Raw genomic sequence first — 10,753 nt, forward strand, 5'->3', positions numbered from 1 at the left:
TCTCTCTCTCTCTCTCTCGATCTCTCTCTCTTTTCCTTCCTTTCTCTCTGTCTCTCTGCTTTTCATGAGTGGGGGCACAGTGGACAGAACCGTGTGGCCCACGGCTGCTCGCACAGTGCCACGCTCCCTGCTGAGCCACGCCCTGTGGGAGTTTGGGCTGGAGCGAGGATCGCTCCACGCACGACTCACTCCCTAGTGAGGCCGAGCCCAGAGGAAGGAGGGACAACCAGGCTGGGCCCCGGGACGCTCAGGGTCGGCCATTTACACGGGGGGCTGCCAACCCGGGCAAACTCCAGGCCCACGAGGGCCTGCACGGCAGCTCCTGGCCTTGAAGTTGCCCCGATGCCGCTGGTGCCGGGGAGCAGGCGCCGTGTGCAGGACGCTGGGCTCCGCAGCACAGCTGACTCCGGAACGCCCGGGCCACGGCCTGCCCGCCAGCTGCTGGCCTTGGAGTGGACGGCGCTCGGAACACAGATCGCATCCGGGCACGACAGGGCCTTGCTGGGCCAGGGACGGACGGAAGCGACTGGGGTTTTAGAGACGCAGGTGCAGCTCACGGGGGGTCCCGAGGGAAGCAGCCTGGCTACAGGGTGGGCAGCAAGGAGACCCCTCCAGGGCTGGACAGGCCCGGGGTGGGCGCGCTTGCCGGGCGACGCGGCGGTTCCGGCAGAGCCCCTGTCTGCTCGGTGTCTTGGTGCGGGTTGACGCCGGAGGCTCCGCCCTCACCGGCCCTCGCAGGACTTCCTGCTTGTTTCGGTTTTGTGTTGGTTTTTGAGTTTATTATCTTCTTACAAGGCCAACCTGGAAACTCCGCCAACACGGATTTCTGGTTCAGATGCAGCCTGCAGCGCCGTGCACCTGTCACCGGGGCTGCGCAGCTCGGGGCTCATCGGCTGCGTCCCCTGGAACGCGGGTGACGAAGGCTCGTTGTGGCCAACAACGGTGACCCCCAGTCTGCATCCTTGGCTGCGTAATTTTGGGGGCAATGAAGACGCGGTGGGTGCAGTCCACGTTCTCCTGGGTCCCGTTCTTCCTTCCTCCAGGGTCGTGACCTTGGCCTAAGTAGACCAATCTGATGAGGCCCCTATCTGGGAGGGGTGTGTGTGGGGGAGAGAGAGAGAGAGAGAGGAGGGGGAGGGGAGAGAGGGGAGGAGGGAGGGGAGGAGGGGGAGGGGAGGGGAAGGAAGGGAGGAGGAAGAGAAAGGGAAAGGGAGGGAGGAGGAGTGGGAGAGGGGGAGGGAGGGGGAAGGGAGAGAGGGAAGGAGAGGAGGGAGAAGGTGGGAGGGAGAGGGAGAAGGAGGCTAGAGGAGGAAGGGGGAGGGGGAGAGGGGGAGGGGAGAGGAAGGGGGAGGGAGAGGGAGGGGGAGAAAGGGAGGAAGAGTGGAAGGGAGGGAGGGGAAGAGGGAGTAGGAGGGAAAGAGAGAGAGGGAGGAGGTGGAGTGAGAGACGGGGAGGGGGAGGGGGAGGGGAGGGAGTGGCCCGTCACCTCCCAGAGGCCGCAGGTGTGCGGGCAGCCCCGCCAGGTTTGAGACGGGCCCTGTCCTGGATGCAGCCACTGCTCCTTCAAGGAGGGGTTGGGGCCCTCCCCCCGCTGCGGCCACGCCGCCATCCTGGGGCACAGCCCAATCCCCCTGTGTGTGCGTTGGTTGGCCCAGGGAGGCCGCGTTCAACAGATTCTCTGTGCCCACGGAGGGGCCTCGGCTGGCACGCGGAAGCTGGCTCTTGAATTCAGCCAAACAGGGAAGAGTCCCCACTGAGACTCCTGAGGACGTGGTGAACCAAGGGTCAGGCGTGGACGGCTGCAGTGGGAAACCTCAGCTGGGGCCCCAGGGAAGCCAGTAATTTCCAAAGCCTCAGTTTCCCCATCTGTAGAATGGGAGAATCAGACGGGGGAGCCCCAGTATTGTCACAGCCAGCCCAGCTCTCTCTGCAGGCTGGGTCCCTGGGCGACCACTCGGCACTGGGCGGCCCTCGTGCTGAGAGCTGTCACCTGCTGCCACCGAGTCCCCAGCAATGCGCCAGGAGAGAAGCGATTTTCCTTCGCTCTTGTGTGGAATGTTGGGGCCCTGAGGATGTCAGCCAGAGAGACAGACCCCCGCCTGGCTGGTAGGGGCGGGGGGACCTGCAGGAAGAGGTGGCCATGGCTGGTACGGCTTTGCTCGGGGCTGGTTTCAAATGCATACTCCCAGGCCCCACCTCGGAGCCCCTGACTCTGAGTCCCTGAGGGCAGGCCAGCCATCTGTGTTTCACAGACAGCGTCCAGTGTGGGTACAGAGGGGCGGCCCCGACGCCTCCCCGGGGCTCCAGCTGCGGCGATGTGTGAGTGACCCGGTCTCAGGGTCAGCCCAGAGACGGCCTCCCTGGCGCAGCTCTGTTAACGCTCCCCGTCCCGGTCAGCCGCCTTGGGGCTGCGCCCGGTGTCAGCCTGCTGTTCCTGGGACACTGGCCACGGCTCCTGCTCCAGGAGCGGGGAGTCCGGTGTCGGGGCACGGGGCTCTTACTCATACTGGGCTCGGCAGTCCCCGCCCAGGGCCGCCCGCGGCAGGCCCCGCTCGTTTTGGGTCCTCAGACAAAGGTCACCGGCTCCCGTGAAAGCCCCTGTAGTCCCCTTATCTCCCAGGCCCTCCCTGTGCCCAAGGAGGGCTCATTATCAAATCATTTTATAACACGCGCACGAACGGGATTGGCCAGCTTCCCTCTACCCTGTTAAGGAAATCACCCCACCAGCAATAACGGATTCGTCCAAAGTTCCCCAAGGATAAACACAGCCAAGGCTGCCTTTTTTTTTTTTTCCCTGAAGGTTTATTTATGTATTTGAAAGGCAGAGTTACAGAGACAGAAGGAGAGATGGATCTTCCATCCACTGGTTCACTCCCCAAATGACCACAACGGCTGGGCTGGGCCAGGACAATGCCAAGAGCCTGGAACCCTACCTGGGTCTCCCACATGGGTGCAGGGGCCCAAGCGCTGGGGCCATCACCTGCTGCCTTCCCAGGTGCATTCGCAGGGAGCTGGATGGGAAGTGGAGCAGCGGGGACTCGAACCGCACTCCCACGAATGCCAGCGTCACAGGTGGCGGCTGACCCGCTGCGCCACAAGGCCGGCCCCCAGACAGCCACGATCCCTGAGTCTCCGTCACCCTCCAGGGAGCGGACAGGGCCGATGCGAAACAGCAGAAGCAGGCCAAGAAGAAATTCAAGGCTATTTCGGAAGGTTCACAGGAAAATGGGATTAAATATGCCTATTTTGGTGCAAAAATAATTGTTGCGATCCATGCATAGTCTTTTCATGATAAGCATTTCCCCTCAACTTTTCCAAGACCCCTCATATGCACGGATTTCAATTATCTTTTCATTTTGCAACGAAATCAACCTTTCTATTCCATTTTCCCATGAACTTCGGGAGTGATTCCTTTAATTGCCAAGAAATTCCCTACACAGTGCCTGGTTCTGAGGTGGCTGTGAAGACGACCCATGGTGGAACCTTCTAGAAGACTACTCCACCATTGTTTTGTGAGGCTGCAGGGCGCTGCGTCGGGTCCAAGCTCCCTCCTCCTCGCGTCTCTGGCTGTTCTCGGCTCAGCCAACCCGAGTTCAGTGCCTCTCAGGGGACCGGAAACTCCGGGTGAGCCCCAGCTATTTGCAGCTAAACCCTTTTTTTTTTCTAGGAGTTTCCAGTAGCCGACGCCCTGGTGCCACAGGCGTGACCTCTGCCTGCCTGCAGAATGACTAAGGAACTCTCACTGGAGGCAGGACCACCCACTAAAATTCGGGTCGCTGGAGGCCGCGGGAGCCAGGCAATGACACTCTCCCAGCAGCGTCTCCTGCCCTGAGGCGACACTGAGTCACACAGCTGGCGCCTCCACGGACTCCACGGACCCCGCGCTCGCCGTCAACTCTCCCAGATCCCGCCTTCTTCTTCCGGAGTAATCAGGTGGAGCAGTGATTTCGACCCTGGGAGATCACAGAGAGCTGACGTCCGGGCCTGGGCGTGGCCAGGGTGCTGGAACCTTCTAGATGTTTCCTGGAGTTCTGATGGACACGCAGGGTTGGAGCCCTGTGGTTCTGTCCTGACACCGGACACGTGTGTGGGGAGGCCTCGGTCTTCTCAGGTCTGAGGGCTCAGGCAGCATTCGTCCCAGCAACAGGCGGGCTGATCCCAGAGTTACAGGGAGAGAGAGAGAGAGAGAGAGAGAGAGAGAGAGAGAGAGAGAGAATCTTCCATCTCTTCCATCTGCTGGTTCACTCCCCAAGTGGCCGCAATGGCCGGAGCTGGGCCAGACCAAAGACAGGAACCTGGAGCTCCACCTGGGTCTCCCACATGGGTGCAGGGACCCAAGCACGTGGGCCATCTTCCTCTGCCTTCCCAGGCACGTTAGCAGGGAGCTGGATCAGAAGTGGAGCAGCCGGGACTCGAACCAGCGGATGCCGGCACTGATGATAGAGGCTTAACCTTCTGTGCCATAGCACCGCCCCAGAAGTGCTTATCCGAATATTTATAGTTTTTATTTCTAAGACCTCTGATCACCATTTTCCTACCCATTCTTGATCTGGAGCTGTTTGAGTCGCTTTGCAGAACACTCTCGCTCTCGCTCTCGCTCTCGCTCTCGGCTTGTTTCCTTTCTCTCCCTGCCTCTGCTTATTTGAAGATCGCGTACAATTAAAGAGTCGGCTGATGCTCGCTCTGTCATTCGATTTCCTCGGGAACGTTCGGAGGAATTTCTTTGTAAACGCTTGCGCGCATGTGCACTGTGAATTTCTTGCACTTACTGTCCGCTTTTCCAGGCATTTGCTTTTCTCCTAACTCTGAAGTGTTTTTGGAAGATGCTGCTGTCTGCTCAGCTCCCAGGGGTGGCCGACTCCGCCCCTGACTCCTCCCCCTCCACCGTGGGGTCAGCAGTCCTTAAACAAAGCCCCGGGCCTCTCACTCCTGGGAGGGAGTGGGCTGCGCCTGCTTTTCCTTTCCCAGACAGACCTTGCTCCAGGCCCCGGCACACACGGGTGCCACTGGCACCCCTCCCTCTCCTCCCTCCCGTCCCTCCCCTCCCTCCCTCCCTCCCCCCTCCCCTCCCTTCCTCTCCCCCTCCCTTCCCACCCAGGAGTTGAAAGCCTGGGGGCTTCTGTGTCTTCTATGAATTTCCATTCCATTTCTAGCCTACCACTTTTATTTTTTTAAATAACAACTTTGTATATGCAACATTTTGTAAATTTACAGTAGGAGCTGATTCCAGAAATGGAAAAAGGGACCCAGAGTGACACCAGTGCACTCGGGTGCTGTGCGGCGCAGGCCTGGCGGGGTCAGAGGTGGGTGGCCTGGTCACCCTCCCAGGCTCCTCTCTCTCCTGCTGCTGCCCAGAGGCTGCCGCATGGATTCCAGTGGGCTCTGGGGAAGTGGGGAGCCGGCGTTTGCCCCCAGCTCTCCCGGCCTCGCTGGTGCAAGCGTCCCTTGTCTTCTTGTAGAACCTTGGGGACACTGGGACAGGGACAGCTCCCCCACCACAAGCCTGCACTTACTCGACGAGCCACACCTTTCAGAAGAGTCACTTCAGGGGCCGGCACAGTGGCACAGCAGGTAAAGCCTCCGCCTGTGATGCCGGCATCCCATGTGGGCGCTGGTTTGAGTCCCGACTGCTCCACTTCCTGTCCAGCTCTCTGCTACGGCCTGGGAAAGCAGTGGAAGATGGCCCAAGTGCCTGGGTCCCTGCACCCGTGTGGGAGACCTGGAAGAAGCGCCTGGCTCCTGGCTTCAGATCTGCTTAGCTCCGGCCATTGTGGCCATTTGGGGAGTGAACCAGCAGATGGAAGGCATCTCTCTCTCTCTCTCTCTCTCTCTCTCTCTCTGCCTCTCTGTCTCTCTCTGTGTAACTCTGCCTTTGATGAATAGATGAATGAATAGATGAATCTTTAAAAAAAAAGTCACTTCCTTCAACTCTTCCGTGTTACCCCAGCTTCACCGTGTCACCACCTGTAGGGCTCTTCACTGGGTTTTTAAAAAGTCACCACGGGTCCAGGGACTTTTGTGTCTGGGTTACCATCCATGGTCTAAAGGCCGTCGGCTGTGAGACGGCTGCCAGCACGCGCACCAGTGAACGTCCAGTGGGAGAGCAGAGCGAGGCCATCCCCTTGGAGAACAGGGAACCCTGCCAGGAGGCTGCCCCCACCCCGCCTCACTTGGCTTTCATTGGCTTTAACTGGTCACATGTCCATTCCCGAGCCAATTCCTCCCACCAGGGAAGTGCCACGTGTTGATTGGCTTAGACCTGGGAGTTCTGACCAATCACCATCGAGGAATCTAGGATGTGATTGGTTCGGACTCCCAGCCGTGAGATCCGTCCTCCAGCCCCAGGGCTGCTGCTCCTTGGTGAGTGGACAGGGGGAGACTTGTGCGCTCAGAGTCTGGGTGCACCTTGCCCGGTGCAGCGCCGGTCAGGATGCGGGGAGGCGGGAGATGGACATGCCAGGCAGGGCAAGCAGGCGGGCAGACTCCTCCGGGGGCTGGGGTGCAGCTGGGGTCGGGAGGTGGGTGCTCAGCTCCTGCGCAGGTCCCTGGTGGGGCCGAGCGCCCCTCCCCCTCCTCTGCTGGACTGTACCAGCTGTCCAGCTCTCTGTACCCTGTCCCTTTGGGAAGTTCACGATGGCCAAGCGGGCTGCAGGCAGCAAGGTGGGGTGTCCTCTGCCGGGGAGGCACAGGGGTTACCCGCAGGGACCCTGCAGGGCTGGCACCACCCCCTCAGCTCCCTCCTTGGGGAGAAGTCAGATGGGTTACTGGGTCAGGAGATCCCAACGGAATTCGGAGTGTAAAATATTTGTTTCCTTCCCCAAAACTTTAGCCAGAACAAAGGGGCTGCCCTCCTTCCTCCGGAATCTCCAAATTCACCCTGAGGATAGCCAGGGAGCCCGCAGCATTTTGTGAAAGCAAGTTATCTACCGCACCCTCACCTGCCCCTCAGCAGGCCAGGCCGGAGGGAGGACTGGAAATGAGGCCTTGGGACGGGTTTGTCAAACTTTTTTTTTTTTTCTTCCAGATTGTACTTAAAAACCAGAATGCTACAAGGGTTTTGGTATTTTTTTCCTCTCTTGGAAGTCCCCCTTTATGCCGCTCCAGGCTGGACGTCCTTGATTCTAATGAGTACTTGCACATCTCTTTGCCGTCTATTGTTAGTCTTCCACAGACTGAACGGACCAGAATGAAGGAAAGACTGAGGTATTCACCCGGCCCTGGGGACCTGCGTGGCCGCTCGTGCGTCTCTGGGTAGGAAAGATCAGCTCCTCTCCAGGACGGGGCTGGGAGCCGGGCGCTGCGACATCACAGAGGCCAGCTCCCGGCGGCTCCCCTGGTCGTCCCGGCCCCACGTGCCCCGTGTGATCAGGAATCATCGCTGGCCCCTCTGCAGGGCTGTGGCGGAACATGGACTCCCGTGGTGCAAGGCCGAGTTCTTGGACAATCCCAGCCTCACTGTGCATCCATCTTGAGTTGGCCACGGCGATCCAGAGCAAACCAGATGGACCATGGCGACACTGATGGCGACAGTGACTTAGAGGAGGATGTGGGAGCAGCAACTGAAAACCAGTTCACCCAGGGTGCCGTGGCCTCGGAATCCCCAGTGAGGAGTCACTGATGTGGCCCTAAGGAAAACGTCCCCTCCCCCGTTACCGGAGAAGCAAAGGGTCCTCGTCTTCACACAAGAAAGAATTCAGGCGGGATACAGAGATTAGTGGAAAGCAAACAGCAAGGTTTATTAGGGCAGGGACTTCCGTAAGGACGGACGGGCACCTCTCCAGACAGGACCAGGGAGAGTGCGCAGTGCACATTTAGGCTGGGGCTTCTAAGGGGCTGGGTCTTGCCTTCCCTCCCCCTCTCCTTCTCCTCCCAAGCGAAGGACTTGGATGTAAGTACGAAAAATTCCTTTCTGAGTTTTCCCCCTGAAGTTATCAGACAGGGGAAGCCTGGCTGGGGTCGCCCTGCCTTAGGGGAAGGATGGTTATCAGGTAGGAGGGGCAGGACCCCCGGGAAGGTCATCAGGATCCCGGTGGGGTGGGGTGTTTGAAGTGCAGATACTGGGCTGCACCTGGGGGGTTATGGGGATGGCTTTGAGATGAAGATGCTGGACCGCTATAGATGTCAGTTCCTTAGGCCTTTGTCACACACATATGAGCTCATTTCTGACTTCCTACCTATCAGTTTAAGTCTCAGCTCTCTGCTGTGGCCTGGGAAAGCAGTAGAGGATGGCCCAAGTCCTTGGGTCTCTGCACCGTGTGGGAGACCCGGAAGAAGCTCCTGGCTCCTGGCTTCGGATCAGCGCAGCTCTAGCCATTGTAGCCAATTGGGGCGTGAAGCAGCAGATGGAAGACCTCTCTCTCTCTCTCTCTCTCTCTCTGCCTCTCCTTCTCTCTGTGTAACTCTAACTTTCAAATAAGTAAACAAATCTTAAAAAAAAACATTGAAATCCACACAGTATTTCCTAGCGTGCACCTTCTGCGAGCTGCTGGAGGCCGCCTCCTAAGATTGGAGTTGAATTATTTCTGCATCACAATACACTTTCCTTGTCCCACAAACCCAGGATCCTCCTGCTATGAGCTCCTCTATCATTCGTTTTTTAAGTTAATGCTGTCGCTGTGAAACGGGGCGGTAGCTGGGTTTTGTTCTTCATTTTACAAACAGCGAGTCTCCCTTCTCGGGAGCTCAGCAGCCTGAAATGACCCGGCCAGTGCAGGGGCTGCTGGGCGAGCCTCCTCATTGAATCCGAGAAGAAAAGATGCTTAACTCGGTGGACTGATTCCAGAAGGGGTGACCTCACCTCGGACCGATAGGGTGTGAAAAAATGACCCGCTTACGGGCTACCCTAAAAGCGACAGGCTGTCTGTGTTGTGTGAATGGATAGGAAACACTGTTGCACTGTTATGGAAACAGTACCCACAGCTGCGGATCAGGTGTCTGGGGACGGAGCCCGCACAGGGTCGGCTGGAGAAGCCCAGGGCACAGGACAGCAATGCCCACAGGGCTCCTGGAGCAGAGTGGTCGTCTGGAGTGCGCGTGTGTGCGTGTGTAGGCGGAGGAGCGACTCCCACGGCTTTAGCAGGAGTCTCACTGCCTAGTCCACATTGTTACGGTTTCTTAAGATTTATTTAGTTATTTGAAAGGCACAATGAGAGAGAGAGAGAGCAAGGAGAGAGAGATCTTCCAGCTGCTGGTTTACTACCCAAATGCCTGTAACAGCTGGGCCAGGCTGAACTCCAGCCACGTGGAAGGCAGGGACCTAAGCACCCAGCCGCCATCCGCTGCCTCCCGGACGCATTGGCAGGAAGCTGGCTGGGAAGCGGAGCCCCCGAGATGGGATGGGGCAGTGCAAGCAGTGCCTTGGCCTGGAGCGTTGTAAGATCCAGATAAAATTGGCAGGAGCCACAGGACGGCAGTGCGAGGTAGGGGAGAAATAGATCCGCATAACATTTTTGACGATGAGAGAGGAGCTGGCTCGTGGCTTTGTCAGCTCTCTGCCATTTAGAGCCTCTTTAAAAGATGATGAAAACGTTATCTAAAAGGACCACATCCTAGGATGCTGGGTGCCGCCCCGCAGTCGCTAACCACATGACGGGAGCACAGATGTTGGCGGGAAAACCCAGGCTGGGCGCGGGGTCCTCCAAAACCGTCTCAGACCCCACCCCAGGAGCCCACCCCCTGCCCTTCCTCTCCTCCTGGGAGCCCGGGGGCTTTGCCCAGCCCACGGTGGGGGTCTGGAGCCCTGGCCCCGAGCACACAGCTGGACGGGAGCTTAGACCCCAATTCCTGAGGGTCTGACCTGGGCTCTGAGGATTCTAAGCCCCCTGGGGGATTCCAAGGTGAACTCGGTGTGAGACCCCAGGCCCCCCAAAGGCCCCCACAGCACCAATAAGCAAAAGGCTTTGTTTTGCTCTTGCCACAGAGTAGACCGGTGACTTGAGGGGAAACAATGTCCCTTGTGCTACTCACTGGACCCCTGTTTTGGCTACTGATCCATCCTTTTCCTACTTTGCACATGTGTGGGCTGTTCCCTCCTCTAGCTCCTGGGGTGGCGGTGGCCAGGCCGCCCCCATGCCTGTCCGTCTGCACCAAGAAGTCTCAGTGGGAACCCTGGTGGGCAAGTGAGCATTGCACAGGCAGAAGGGACTTGCAGGGATGGCACTGTGGCGAGTGGGTAAAGCCGCCGCCTGCAGTGCCGGCATCCCATATGGGTGCCCATTCGAGTCCTGGCTGCTCCACTTCTGACCCAGCTCTCTGCTGTGGCCTGGGAAAACAGTAGAAGACGGCCCAAGTCCTTGGGCCCCTGCACCCGCGTGAGAGACCTGGAGGAAGCTCCTGGCTCCTAGCTTTGGATCAGCCCAGCTCTGGCTGTTGTGGCCAACTGGGGAGTGAACCAGCGGATGGAAGACCTCTCTCTCTCTCTCTCTCTCTCTCTCTCTCTTTCTCTCTCTCTCTGTGCCTCTCCTTCTCTCTGTGTAACTCTGACTTTCAAATAAAATAAATAATTCTTTAAAAATTTTAAAAAAAGAAGGGACTTGCCTTGTCCAGGTTCTACTTGAGAAAGAAGCATCTTTATGTAGATGTGTGTGTGTGTGTGTCCATATGTGTCCATGTGTGTGTTTCTGGCTCCTGGCTTTGGGTCAGCCCAGCTCTGGCTGTTGCGGTCATTTGGGGAGTGAATAAGCAGATGAAAGACCTCTCTCTCTCTCTCTCTCTCTCCCCTCTCCCCACCTCTGCCTTTCAAATCAATCAATCA

At 58.3% G+C, this 10,753-nt stretch overlaps 1 long non-coding RNA gene across 1 annotated transcript; it reads left to right on the forward strand.

Moving 5' to 3' along the window:
• The first annotated feature begins 804 nt into the window (after nucleotides 1-804).
• Nucleotides 805-10,476, forward strand: LOC138849473 (uncharacterized). Its single transcript, XR_011388319.1, has 3 exons — nucleotides 805-996; nucleotides 3,668-3,933; nucleotides 7,025-10,476. It is a non-coding gene; the product is annotated as an uncharacterized lncRNA (long non-coding RNA).
• Nucleotides 10,477-10,753: the final 277 nt, after the last annotated feature.

This window comes from Oryctolagus cuniculus, chromosome 4 (genome assembly GCF_964237555.1).
Source record: "Oryctolagus cuniculus chromosome 4, mOryCun1.1, whole genome shotgun sequence".
In the NCBI taxonomy this organism is placed as follows: domain Eukaryota; kingdom Metazoa; phylum Chordata; class Mammalia; order Lagomorpha; family Leporidae; genus Oryctolagus; species Oryctolagus cuniculus.